Raw genomic sequence first — 14,482 nt, 5'->3', positions numbered from 1 at the left:
CATGGCCAAGATATAAATGGTGATGTGTGTGTGTGTGTGTGTGGGGGGGGGGGGGGGGGGGGGGGGGGGGGGGGGTGCAGGGTCCATGGTGGACTAACCCACTCACGCATCCACCTTCATCCTTGGATTATCCCTCTTAGCTCATTCGTCTCCTTCACTTGTTGACATTTACGAGTTACCTGTACATTTGTTAAGTTGACTTTGTCTATTTGGCATGTAGACCGATGTTGGGCTAGATGGGATCCTCATCTGGATTTGACTATTCACACAACAGTGGAAAAAGTTTCAGTTGCTAGAGATAAAAGGAAGCTACAGACGACTAATGCCGCTGGAAGGCTCCACAGCTGCTCCTGTGAGGGCTACGACTAGTTGTATAACTCACCGTCAAAATTCATGATTACTTCCACAAAATTTGTTCTGAGTGTCCAACAACTCTAGTAGTATAACTCGCTGACAAAGAAGCAGCGAGCTACAAATGACAGAGAATTTCGCTCATATCTTCAGATAACCAAACATCTGTTGAGTCAAAGCACGATTCAGAAGAAAAATACATCGCGTCTTATCACCCTGCAGATACTGTGCCGCTATCTGCGACCTTGTGATCTCGTGAACCCATGCAGAAATGAAAAGGAAAAGAGAGATACAAACATCATAACCGCAAAAGGTCATGGTTCATACTCGGCAGTCAGTCATGTAAATGCAGAGATATGTACCTACATAGAATACAGTACTGTTTTCTAGTAGCCACATTGTTGAAGCAACTTGCGGTCTTCTTGTAAAAACCTCAGGGTAACCTCTACTAGTTTATTCATGACTGTTACATCATCCGGAAGGTTGCCCACGGGAGAAACTTTGCCAGGAGCTTGATTTCCTCGTAAATTGCATCAGCGGCATCATCATCAAACCCAAAGCTGCATTCAGACTCTGCAACCACACGCCGCCCAGTAATATGTTCAAGGAGCTGCAGCCATGCTTAACAATGGCGACACTTGAGACCATAAATAAAGACTTGACATACATATATCCTGGAACCATAACGGTGCAAGCCAGGCAGAAGAACAGCAAGTGCACGGAAAACCTTTAGCGTACGGGAAGTCTGGAACATAAAGGCCTCTCATCCTCACCATCAGTATCAGAATACGCCCCTTCTTTGAACTGCAGGAGTCTAAGCCGTTCCTCGAATAAAGGGTCTGAAAGCTATAGGTAAATCATCCTCATCACTGGTGTCAAAATAGTGCCTTTCTTGAACTGCAGGAGCTGGACGCATTCCTCGGAGACGGGCGCTTCTGAAAGCTATAGGAAAATCATCCTCATCATCGGTATCAGATTGTAGAACAACACGAGCCGGAGCCGTTCCTCGAACACGGGGTCTGCTGACACTTACAGGTCTAGCATCCTCCTCGTCCTCCTCCACCTGCCCATCATCATGATAAGCATTGGGCCTTAGTTGAACAGCAGGGTGGGATCTTCTGAGACTTAAAGGTCTTTCATCCTCCTCCTCCTCCTCCTCCTCCTCCTCAGCAAGGTGGGATCTTCTGACACTTAAAGGTCTTTCATCTTCCTCCTCCTCCTCCTCATTGTCCTCATCATCCTCATCCTCCTCCTCCACCTCCTCCTCCTCCTTAGCAGGGTGAGATCTTCTATGACTTTTAGGTATATCATCATCATCCTCCTCATCATTCATCACAAGTATCGGGCCTTTGTTGAAGTGCAGAAGTTGGGCCCTTCCCTCGAAAACAAGATCTGCTGTGACTTAAAGCTTGCTGATTAATGGTGGCTCTAAGCATGATACCGTTTGCATCGTCAGAAACCTTTCCCTTGGGAAGTATTAAGTCATACACTGCCGGAAGCCCATCAGAGAGTGAAGAGCTCCTTATGTGGCAGCTTGTACTTCCACAACAGCCAGTTGTTATGCAGTCGTAACTCAGATTACATGTGAACTTGGATTTCCTCCTGTTTGGTTCGACACAGACGACTGAGATGACATGTCCAAAAGGCTCTGATGCCATGCTGAGCAAGAAAAAGTAGCTGTTCCTGGTGCATTGCAAAACATGTAAGCCCGGCTGCAGGCAGAGAGACACTGTGCCAGAGTCTGGGAGGGTTGTCAATGGACACTTGTGCTGGGTCGTGAAATGTTCCAGGAGCACCTTTGTTGGTCCAGCGAAGCCACAACCAGACTCTGGGCAGAAGCATGGGGCGTATGGGCATGCCTCCTTGTGTTCTTCTTTCTTGTAGTAGGTGACTGTCTCCGCACATCCGTACATCTCATTGGAGCAAGCTACTGTGACTGACTCGACAACATGTTCCATCCCAAAGCAGCGCTCGAATGTAGTTTCTTCAGAGCATAAATGGCACTTACTGTCCACTTGATATGTACAGCAATACGAGCATATGAAATGCCCCACGGAGCACTGTGGAATAGAAAGAATTAATTGGGTCCCATGAGGATAAATTCTAACATAAATGTACATTTTAATTTCAAGAAACATAAAACAACAACATGACAGGTAAGTAATATTATACTAGTTCATTGTTTGAGTTGCCATAGCTAGTATGTTACGTTCACGAGAAACATGTCCTTGCCAAGTAGCACCATGTCCAAAGATAGATTCATCAAAGCTCTTATTATACTTGAGCTTTATCACTGAGATAAAAGCTTGAGTTGGAAGACAAGACAACAAGTCGTGCATTTACCTGGAGTATTGGAGGCCTGAGGGGCTTCAAGCAGATGGGGCAGTCAAGGTGCTCCATCCCCACGGTGACATTCAGCCTTTTGGCGCTGCTCTCTCCCTCTCGCTGCGCTTCAGCTTTTCTCTTGCTGGAGCTACTACCATCCATCGCCAACAAAATTCCAATATGCGCGCACTGGCTTGGTTGGTGTATGCTAGTATTACAAACGCAACACACACTAGCTTGTCAACACAATCTCACCGCCGCTACGCTCCCCTGTTCCACAAGATACACAGATAAAATTCACAAAATGGCACTTGTGTGGTGCGCATAAGGAACATCTGCAAACGGGACTGAATAATTGATCAAACAGGTTGAGGACTGCAATTTTTTTAACAAATATGGTGGTTTTCTTGATCTGGGAGATAAGTGTATTCGAGCCGATTTGCGTTATTAGGTGTTCGCCGATGCGATAGCAGTACGTTATTGGGTAATAATCAGAGCGACGATGCATATGCAAGTAATCTGACAGAGAAGCAGTAAAAGGAAGAAATTTTTATCCCGATTCAGATTTTGGCACTGCCGGCGGACCTAGGTTTTCGAATCGAGAGCGATGCAGACGTACCTAGGTTTTCTCCGTAGGGGTCTGTCCGCTGCAAGACCTGGTCGCCTTCGCTGGCTCGTGGTCGCCGTTTCCTGATGGCGGCGCCGTCGGAGACGAGGTCGCCGCCTCCGGCGACCTCCCTCTCCGAGGAAAGTGGGCAGAAGACTGATGCTCCCTCCCCGGCGAGTCCTCCGCTGGACCCCGCCTCCCGCGCGTCGTCGGCCTGGGCCTGATCGGAGTTGGGGAAGAGGAGAATGCGAGCGCGACGGCGGCACGGCGGCGGAGGGTTTGGCGGCGCGAGAGGGGAGTGGCTGGCCAAGCTTGGGGTAGGAGAGACCGAGAGAGTGGGCTGGAAAATGGGCCTGGTCGTCTCTGCGTTTTGGGTAAAAGAATTCGACTTAACTACAAATCTGACTATTTCTCAAAAAAAAAACTACAAATCTGACTTTCCTCAAAAAATACTACAAAATCTGACATTCCCCTAAATAATACAAATCTGACGTCATATTTTTAACCATGGCAAACCGAACGTTTTTTACGTCAATTTGTGATCACCGAGGATGAAAAATTTAGTTGCCAACCATAACAAATCCGCCCAAGTTTATTTTCTTGCCAGAAAATTGTCATGCCCGTAAACTAAATTTGTCATCCTCACACCAACCAAAGTTGCCACAAAAAATTACCTATCCTTTTTTGCAGGGGCGGAGCCAGGATGAAAACCAAGAGGGGGCAAAGATGTACACGATTTTTTTTTCAGAAACGTTTATACAAACTAATGGCTAGATCATCTAAAAAACTAACCACACAAGCATACATATAGTATGTAAGAATCAAAATCAAATATTTCCTTATAAGATAATGTCATTACACAAATAATTATGACAAGTTGATTGCCAAAGTAAAAGTAAATTAACCACTTAAGGCACAATACCTTAAGAAATGTGACTATGTCGTTCCTTTTCGTTGCTACGTCCCTGATTTCTAGCCTTCAAGCAGTGATAAAAAATATACGTGTTTAAATAGAAAGAAAATGTAAACACGTTACCTCCTTCTGTTTCATCCCACGGCAATTTTTCCTAATCTCCTCATGTTGGTTGATATTAAAATCTGCAAGTCTCTTCCTTTTAGATGAATCACGAGTAAGCTTGTCCGGATCGACTATTTCAGGCATACTACCAGTTATGGATATTGCAAAAAATCGCTCCATTAACTTGTCTGTCAATATCAAATAGTTGAATGTTACATAACTTGAATCATGGAGGCAGAATATTGCTATGGATTTTATTCTGCTCCCACGTGCTCAAACTTATTCATATGAAATTATTATAGGTGAAGCTAGATTCAATCAATCGAAATCTAATTACCAATTTGTACACTATAATTTATACCCATGGATATTTGATACAGTTTGCTTCATTACATGGAAATCAGAATAGAATAACAAGATAACTAAACCTACTTTGTCTAAAAAAAGTTAACTAAATTTACTAGGGCTTACCTTGATTGAATGTTTGATCAATAGAACATCTTCCATGGGGATGGCAAGCCGGCCGGCCGGGCGGTGCAGTGCGGATTGAGGCTGATCGCCGAAGGGGCGTTGGATATGTGTAGCGCAGCGCTGTCGGCGGCGTCGTGGCGGCTTCGGCTCGTCAAGGTGGTCACAACGCACAGGGCACAAACGCGTGTGAAACTCCCGATCCCAAGATCTGAACTCGTGTGTTTCTATTCTAACGCTAGCGGTTAGCGAATGGGCACCGCTAGGCGCCGGCGCACCGGCCGAAAATATCGGCCGGTCCAGCCCTAGCCGCTCGATGTGAGCCACGCAGCGGTTGGATCTCGAGCAAAAAAAAATCGCCCCAGCTTCTTCTTCCTCTGGTTCGATCCCCTCGCTCGGGCTGCGCCGCGCCTCCTATCCCTTCCGATAGCCGTCCTCATCGCCGGTCCGCACCCTCGCCGGCCATCCCCGTCGCCGGTCCCCACCCTCGCCGCCCATCCCCGTCGCCGCTTCTAAACCTCGCCGGCCGTCCTCGTCATCGCCGCGACGCATGAAACAAAACTACATCTGGGGTTGCAGCTTGCAGCGGCGACGCTTGTAGCTCTCCCCGGTTGTAGCTCCGCTGCCGAGACTCACCATTGATGCTCATCGTTGCACGAAATTGCGTCGACGGTGGCTACCAGGCAATCAACTGTGATTGCAGCCCCGATAGCAACGCACGCCGGTTGAAGCTTTTCGCACATATGATTGAAGCTTTCTCTACAACGGATGCAACTTTTCTGATTATGCAGTGTATGGTTGTAGCTTTCTCTTTCAATGGTTGTAGCTTTTTGCATCTGCGGTCGAAACTTTTCTATCAACGGTTGCAGCTCTTTTTCTTTGTAGCAGTCTTGGTTAATGCTTTCTATATCATTTCGGTTGAAGCTTTTTTCATCAAGGGTCGTAGCATTCTATGTCAACGGTTGTAGCAAAAAAGTTAATCGCTTCCAGCAAAAAAACCTTGCCGCTGTAGCCTGCCACCGTCATTGTAGCAAAATGTTAAACGGATGTAGCTTCTGTGCTTGCCGATTGCAGCAAAAAATGATGTGGTTGTAGCAAACACAAAAAAAAGGAAAAAAGTTTCCAACGTTTTCAGAAAAGCTTCGACTGTGGTTTGGAAAAGCTTCAATCGTGTATAAAAAAGCTTCATCCGTTAAGAAACAAAGCTTCAACCAGACCTGCGACAGAAAAAGTTGCGAACATTGACAGAGAAAGCTTCAACCGTATGTAGGAAAAGCTTCAACCGGCTACCGGCGATGGAAAAAGCCGTGGTTGCAGCCCGCGGTCACCTCGGTCATCGCCGTCACACACCCCAGCCTCCCGCGGGGTTCAATCAGCGTCGCTGTGGTAGCACCCTGTCGCCCCGGTTGTAGCATCTCCCGTGGTCACCCCCCTCGGTCGCCGGCGAGATGGGATGGTCACCGCGCAGAGCCATGGCGAGCTTCTAGCGGGGAATGGAGGCGTGGTGCTGCGACCGGGGGGCGGGGAGGGGGGGCAGAAGAAGAGGGCGGCGCGCGCCCCCGGCGAGCTGCGCGAGATGTGGGGGAGCTGCGATGAAGGAGACGCGAGGAAGCGGGAGCGATCGGCCCAATGTTCCGCCGGTGCCCCGGCCCCAAACGTTTCCTTTAGGGAATTGAGAACCACGATCATATGCATAAGGCCTGCTCGTATTTTCTTTGGATGGGCTGCCGGGCTAATAAATTATTTATTTCTCACACACAAGCTTTAAACATACAACAGAAAAAGAAAGGAGTGGGGGCAAATCCTTTGGGCTGGGTGGGGGCAACGCTGCATATGTTGGGCCTAGTAAAAGTGGGCTGAAAAAACGAGTGGGGGCATTCGCCCCCACAGACATGCACGTAGATTCGCCCCTACTTTTTTGTGAGTAGGCTTATTTTGCCTCTCCTAATTAACTTAGAAATAAATAGTTTCAAACTCCAATACGAGCTGTATATGGCATCTTTTATAAACTTTAAAATTGCCTTTCCTCTTTCATAAGCTTTAAATCGTGTTCATAAAAGCTTAACATCTTTATGCTACAAAGACCAACAAAAAAAACATGGTATCATATCCAATAATCTAGTTTGATCATAGAGAAAGTTCAAGCTATGCCTAGACCTATAGGGATATATATACTGATATATTTCATTTTGCTTTAACTTTGAAACTGTAACAAGCAGTGCTCAACTTGTTAAAATTGTAGACATGATAATTTTTCATAACTTAATAGTACATATGCCCGTGCGTTGCAATGGAAGAGATATTTTTTGCGAGAAGCAACGGGAGAGATAAATGATGTGTCCACCGAAAACGGTCTCCGCAGCGATGGTGATAGAGCGAGGAGATGCGGTCATCTCGCATGTCATGTTTGGTCCACGAGATCTTGATAGTGGTGGGGTTGGTCCGTGGTCGGTGTGGCGGCGACCACCCAACTCGTGTCTTTTCTTTCCTCCGGGTCCGCCTCCGTCTCGGCTTTGTGGCTACCTCCTCATTCTGTGGTATCGCGGCGACCTTTGGGGCACGGTTGCTTCAACCACTCTGTCCTGCGATGGCGTAACGTGATGGATTACTAATTATAGTGCATAAATTCTATTTCATTAGCATAATCAACGCATAGCCACGCATGAATATCCCTTTTTTATCAAGGTTTATTCTCTTCGATTAGTTTAACGCTCAGGTGCCCACAATTTTATTTCATCATAGCCAAACTAACATATTCTATTTTATTGGCACGTGCTCACAATTTCTTTTAATTATAGTGAACCAGCATATTCTTTTTTATTGGCACGTGCAAGCTAGCACCGACAAAAAATTATGGAGTCTCTCATTTTGCTCATGATTCTCGAGACTATTTTCAGACAACCTAAGGACATATAAAAACTGGTGGGATTTAGTATAAAGCTTCTAGGATTATTCCTATCGCAACTGCAAGCTAGTTGAGTTGGTTTTGTCCATCGCCACAATAAGGAAGGTTCATAGTTCAATCCCCTTGCGGCCTAAATTTTTTGCTGCTCGTCCGTCCGACACAAAAAAACATGCGTGGTAGGCCCAGTTCAGCCCACCTGGGGGTCAAACAAAAAAAAAGGAACTACATGCGGATGAGACAAAATTTATATGTATATTTAATCGGAGGACCAACCATTTTTATGTAAGCAAAGCAAAGATGAATACATGCACCTCAGCGTTGGGCTATACTAAACAAATTAATTAGCATGTATGTTGACCCACGCAAGTTGAGACGACTTGAAGGATCGAACTCACGACCTTAAAGACCCAACCACGTGTTCTTAGCCACTTGAACAAACGCGTGCTACTGACCAATGCCCAGTGGGAATATTTATGAATATACTGCAGAGTCAAATTCAAAACATTTTTTTGAACTTTTCGAAAAAAACTAAGAATGAATTTCCGAATATTCTTGGAAACATGAACAATTTTTAAGATCCATAAAAATGTTTTGTAAATTCTATATATTTCTGAAAAAACAAGAATAAAATTTGTAACAGGAATATTTCTTGAAATTCACAAGCATCTTTTCAAAACATGAACCTTTCAGGAAAATACGAAAAAATTAAATTTCTGAATAGTTTTTCAAAACTAGAACATGTTTTCAACATTCAAAACAATTTTAGAAAATGTGTTTTCTCAAAGCAAAAATTATTTGAATTTGTGAACATTGAACTAAAAAACAGTAATATTTTCCGAATTTGGCACATTGAAAATCACAAACAATTTCGGAACACAAAATAATTTATAAAAAATGGAACAATTTTTCTATTTTGAATTTGCTCTGCACAATTAGAAATATTTTTTGTATTTTGCAAATATGGTTTTCCGAGCAGCGTGGGCAGGAAAATAAGTGGGTTGGCTTTACTATGCATTGTCAGATTCGAAACATTTTTCTTATATTCTGAAATATTCATAAAAAATGAATATTCTTGGAAACGAGAACAATTATCGAATCCCTAACAGTTTTTAAAAATTCCGTACATTTTTGAAAAAACATGAACTAAATTTGAAACTAGAATATTATTCTGAAACTCACAAAAAAATTTATAACATGAACCATTTATAAAAACACAAACATTTTCGAGAACAATTTTTGAAATTAGGAACTTGTTTTGAACATTGAGAATAATTTTAGAAAAATTATATTTTAAACCCAAACATTATTTTGAATTTATGAATATTTCACTAAAAAAACATATTTTCTGAAATTTGGAAAAAAATGCAAAATTTTATTAAAAATCTTGAACAATTTTGAAAAACACAAACATGTTTGGAAGAAATGGGAAGCTTTTTGTATTTTTAACAAATTTTAGAAGGAAAACAAAAAATTCAAGTTCTGCACATTTTTTAAGACGGGAACAAAATTTTGTAATTCTGAACATTTTCCAAATATTTGATAAAAAATTGAAATTCTGAACATTTTTTGAAAATTTTAGTTTTACGAATAAAATTGTAAGGCATAAAAAGAAACAAGAAAGAAAAAGAGAAAGGAACATAAAGAGAAAATAGAAACAAAACACAGAAAAAACAAAAATGGGCCAACCCAGTCTTGGGAGCCTTGTGTGAAGCTCCGACTATTTGCTGTCACATGCGGCAAATAGAGTTTTCCCTGCTGCGTGGGCAGAAAAAAAATAAGTGGGCTGGCTTCACTAGGCCACAGCGCATGCGGGCCATGTATAAGATTCTAGACAAACCATTTTTCCATTTCTAGCAAACGAAAGCATAAAAATTTATTAGCACCTTGGATAGAAAAAGAATCTGTTCGACGATGAATGGATGAAAAAAAAAATCAGAGAAACATACCTTGCTTTATTAGTAGGTCTTATAGTTTTAACAACGCGCTAAGCCTCTTTGCGCCAGACCTCTTATAAACACTATAGCATGCTAAGTCAACCTTGGAATCTCATGTGTGCACACATAACTGAAAGATAAGGCATTCGTGTTATCATGCAAGACTTAAAAAAAATGATAACTGATAGTTAGTGGTTCACAATTTTGAAGCAGTCACCTGTAGTGACCAACTTGTTAAAAATGTAGACATTATAATATATTTTTTGCGAGTAAGACATTCGTAATACGTTATAACTTATCTGACATCGAATAGTTACATACTTCATTATCACGCTTAGCAGCATTGCCACAATGCATAGCTTTGGACTTAATTTGTGTGTACAAGTTAGGAGTAATGATTCAGGAAAACAATTAATCTCATCAACAACTACAACCTTGGCGACTTGCATCGGACTCACTGGCCGCATGGTGCGATAAACATAAAAGGTCACTTGAGGTTTTCAAAACGTGTCCAGTTTGTGGTATGGAGGACGAGGACAGCTTTCATGTATTCTGTGCATGCACTAATGGAAGGAATTTGTGGCACGCTATGGAGGTCGTGTGGGTACTGCACTCTCTCTCCAGTATCCAGCCGTGTCATGAATGGTTCCTGAACTTGGTGTGCGATGCCGACGAAGCATCACGAGTCCGGCTACTGATGTTGTTGTGGAGGATTTGGCATGTTAGAAATGAGGTTGTGCATGCGAAACCTGCGCCACCAGTTGATGTTTCAGTTCGGTTCTTGTGTAGCTATGTGAACTCACTACATGCGCTGGAGCTTGCCCCCATTGCTGATATCAAAGGAAAAATGGTATCCCACTCTGACTTTCCTCATATGGCAACATGCAAGAATATTGCAGTAACCCCATCGTGTACTTGGTTTCCACCGGAACCTGGGAGAGTCAAATTAAATACTGACGGTTCGGTGGCCAAGGGTACTGCTGGGGCAGGTATGATTCTTCGTGATCATGCAGGGTCTATTATCTTCAGCTCCTGCCGGTATCTTTTCACTTGTGAGGATGCTTTAGAAGCAGAAATTTTGGCACTAAAGGAGGGTCTATCCCTTGCACTGCAGTGGAGCAACTCACCAATAGATATTGAATCAGATTCTTTGGAAGCCGTTACCATGGTAAAGAGTGATCAGAGCAACATGTCTAAATATTCTTTTTTTATTAGAGAGATCGAAATTTGTATGGGGGAACGTGATACTTGTATTACTCATATTCGTCGCAGTGCTAATAATGCTAGCCATTTCATGGCCAACTTTGGTAGGCTGCAAGGCCGGACTGCTGTCTGGCTGAGCTCTGGTCCAGAGGAAGTCCTGAATATTGTTGGACGAGATTGTAATCCTTAATCTTCTTGAGTAATACAAGTGTTATTTCGCAAAAAAAAACTACAACCTTGGAATCTCATGTGTATGCACATAACAAAAGAGAAGGCATTCATGTTATCGTGCAAGATTATAAAACATGATAGCTCCAAGTTAGTGGTTCATCCATACAAATGTATTGGCATAGCATAATATTTTTTTTTAGTAGAATCATGGACAGCCTCACATGTTGAGGCATCAGTTCAAGTCAACAAAACATAAAAGGTTTGCTCAAACATTCAAATGTTGAGCGGTTGATCTTCCCGGTTGCAAACTAGCTAACTCGCGAGAACACTAGGAAGCACACTAATTATCAAGGCAAAAAGCCATCACCTATTTCACTTGAACTCAATGAAATTTCATAAATCCCATAAGAAATTTATTGTTTGGTAGTGAAGTTGACCTTTAGCTCTAATCATTTGGCTTCATCCCTGCCGACAGGATGCTTGAAGTACTGGGTCCTCCAAACCGTGCTAGCTGAGTACATGTATACAACCATGAGCAAGAAAATGCGAGTACTGTTGGAAATATGCCCTAGAGGCAATAATAAATGGTTATTATTATATTTCTTTGTTCATGATAATTGTCTATTGTTCATGCTATAATTGTGTTATCCGGAAATCGTAATACATGTGTGAATACATAGACCACAACGTGTCCTTAGTAAGCCTCTAGTTGACTAGCTCGTTGATCAACAGATAGTCATGGTTTCCTGACTATGGACATTGGATGTCATTGATAACGGGATCACATCATTAGGAGAATGATGTGATGGACAAGACCCAATCCTAAGCATAGCATAAAAGATCGTGTAGTTCGTTTGCTAGAGCTTTTCCAATGTCAAGTATCTTTTCCTTAGACCATGAGATCGTGTAACTCCCGGATGCCGTAGGAGTGCTTTGGGTGTGCCAAACGTCACAACGTAACTGGGTGACTATAAAGGTACACTACGGGTATCTCCGAAAGTGTCTGTTGGGTTGGCACGGATCGAGACTGGGATTTGTCACTCCGTATGACGGAGAGGTATCTCTGGGCCCACTCGGTAATGCATCATCATAATGAGCTCAATGTGACTAAGGAGTTAGCCACGGGATCATGCATTACGGTACGAGTAAAGTGACTTGCCGGTAACGAGATTGAACAAGGTATTGGGATACCGACGATCGAATCTCGGGCAAGTAACGTACCGATTGACAAAGGGAATTGTATACGGGATTGATTGAATCCTCGACATCGTGGTTCATCCGATGAGATCATCGTGGAACATGTGGGAGCCAACATGGGTATCCAGATCCCGCTGTTGGTTATTGACCGGAGAGGCGTCTCGGTCATGTTTGCATGTCTCCCGAACCCGTAGGGTCTACACACTTAAGGTACGGTGACGCTAGGGTTGTAGAGATATTAGTATGCGGAAACCCGAAAGTTGTTCGGAGTCCCGGATGAGATCCCGGACGTCACGAGGAGTTCCGGAATGGTCCGGAGGTGAAGAATTATATATAGGAAGTCCAGTTTCGGCCACCGGGAAAGTTTTGGGGGTTATCGGTATTGTACCGGGACCACCGGAAGGGTCCCGGGGGTCCATCGGGTGGGGCCACCTATCCCGGAGGGCCCCATGGGCTGAAGTGGGAAGGGAACCAGCCCTTAGTGGGCTGGGGCGCCCCCCTTGGGCCTCCCCCTGCGCCTAGGGTTGGAAACCCTAGGGGTGGGGGGCGCCCCACTTGGCTTGGGGGGGAAGCCACCCCCCCCTTCCCCCTTGGCCGCCGCCCCCCCTTGGAGATCTGATCTCCCAGGGCCGGCGCACCCCCAGGGGTCCTATATATAGTGGGGGGGAGGGAGGGCAGCAACACCACAGCCCCTGGCGCCTCCCTCTCCCCTGCAACACCTCTCTCTCTCGCAGAAGCTTGGCGAAGCCCTGCCGAGATCCCCGCTACTTCCACCACCACGCCGTTGTGCTGCTGGATCTCCATCAACCTCTCCTTCCCCCTTGCTGGATCAAGAAGGAGGAGACGTCGCTGCTCCGTACGTGTGTTGAACGCGGAGGTGCCGTCCGTTCGGCACTCGGTCATCGGTGATTTGGATCACGGCGAGTACGACTCCATCAACCCCGTTCATTAGAACGCTTCCGCTCGCGATCTACAAGGGTATGTAGATGCACTCCTTTCCCCTCGTTGCTAGTATACTCCATAGATGGATCTTGGTGATGCGTAGGAATTTTTTTTTAAATTCTGCTATGAACCCCAACAAGTACATGTATTCTTCTTATGATATTTCTTTACTAAAGGCCTATCGATTTTTAATCACGCATTTAGATGATACAATCCCAAAAGAGTCCAGCTTCCTACCTTTGCTTCACAAATGTATACAACTAGGAAACACACAAAGAAAAACAAACCTAGTTGTTGTCATAGAACCAATGTATGAGTAGGGGATATGGTGTTTTCTTTTTGCGGGTCAAAACTTGTATTACTCAACTCTTCAAGTCCTTACAATCATCAGCAGATATGGCTCTAAAGAAACTTCCAGGCAAATTTAGCTAAGCTATTGCTAACCCTTTTGAGTGTGAGTTACATGAGTAATACCAGAATCACAAAGACACATAAGATGTCTAATCTCTTTAACAAGATAGGAGTAGATTGGTCTATATATACCTCCTTCGCCTGGATAAGCTTGAATGTAGTAATAGAATCCATCTCGGTCATTATTGGAAGATCACATCTTTGTATGGAAGAAGCCAAGCTCTCCATACAAGCACATAGCTCTACTTCAAGAGCATCTCTATAGGTAAAAAGATCTCCGCAAGATGAAAAATATAAAGCTACCATCCACATCTCTAAACACCATACCTGGTCCTGCTGAACTTCCCTTGCCAAACGATCCATCAATAGGGGATATGTTGACATTAGCGCTTGCGAAGTAAGTTAGCAGGGTTCCTTATGTGAAGGATGACATGCACCAAGACAAAGTGGATACATTAATGTTTAGGTTTCAATTGTGGCGTTCGAGCGCGACTCAATCCATTTTTGGGGTAGGTGATGAAGAGAGTGTTTTGACTAGTTGGTCACTCAAATACAAGGCCATCTCAACACTTTCCTCCCTTCAATAGGATAATCTCTCAACTAGTGGCCCGGCTAGAAGAAAAGGCCGCCCCGAAACTCTCCTTCCCACAACATGATATTCTAAACTCTTTAGTCTTGTTATTTGTCCATTTTTGCACTTCAGATTAATGACACGATGCTTTCATACACGGGTTGGTGGAATTGAGTGCCTAATTCCTAAGCTGACAAATCTCTTGAATCTTGACTAAGCTCCAGGTCCATAAATCACCACGTTTAGAATCTCTCGAGCCGTGGGATTGAGATAAACATGACATTCCAATCATATGTTTTTCCTATTCCCGCGTGTGTTAGAATCCTGTGAATTAAAGAGGCCCTCAAGTTTGGAGGTGCTGCATATTTAGAATTCTGCG

The 14,482-nt window shown here is 43.9% G+C and overlaps 1 long non-coding RNA gene across 1 annotated transcript; it reads right to left on the bottom strand.

The window, feature by feature from the left end:
* Window positions 1–502: 502 nt before the first annotated feature.
* On the bottom strand, window positions 503–3,647 carry LOC109739189 (uncharacterized). The gene is made up of 3 exons (XR_012204053.1): window positions 3,296–3,647; window positions 2,695–2,946; window positions 503–2,411 (listed from the first exon to the last, which is right to left on the bottom strand). It is a non-coding gene; the product is annotated as an uncharacterized lncRNA (long non-coding RNA).
* Window positions 3,648–14,482: the final 10,835 nt, after the last annotated feature.

The sequence above is a fragment of the Aegilops tauschii genome, chromosome 3 (genome assembly GCF_002575655.3).
Source record: "Aegilops tauschii subsp. strangulata cultivar AL8/78 chromosome 3, Aet v6.0, whole genome shotgun sequence".
Lineage (NCBI taxonomy): Eukaryota > Viridiplantae > Streptophyta > Magnoliopsida > Poales > Poaceae > Aegilops > Aegilops tauschii.
This window is presented reverse-complemented; position numbering and strand designations above follow the sequence as displayed.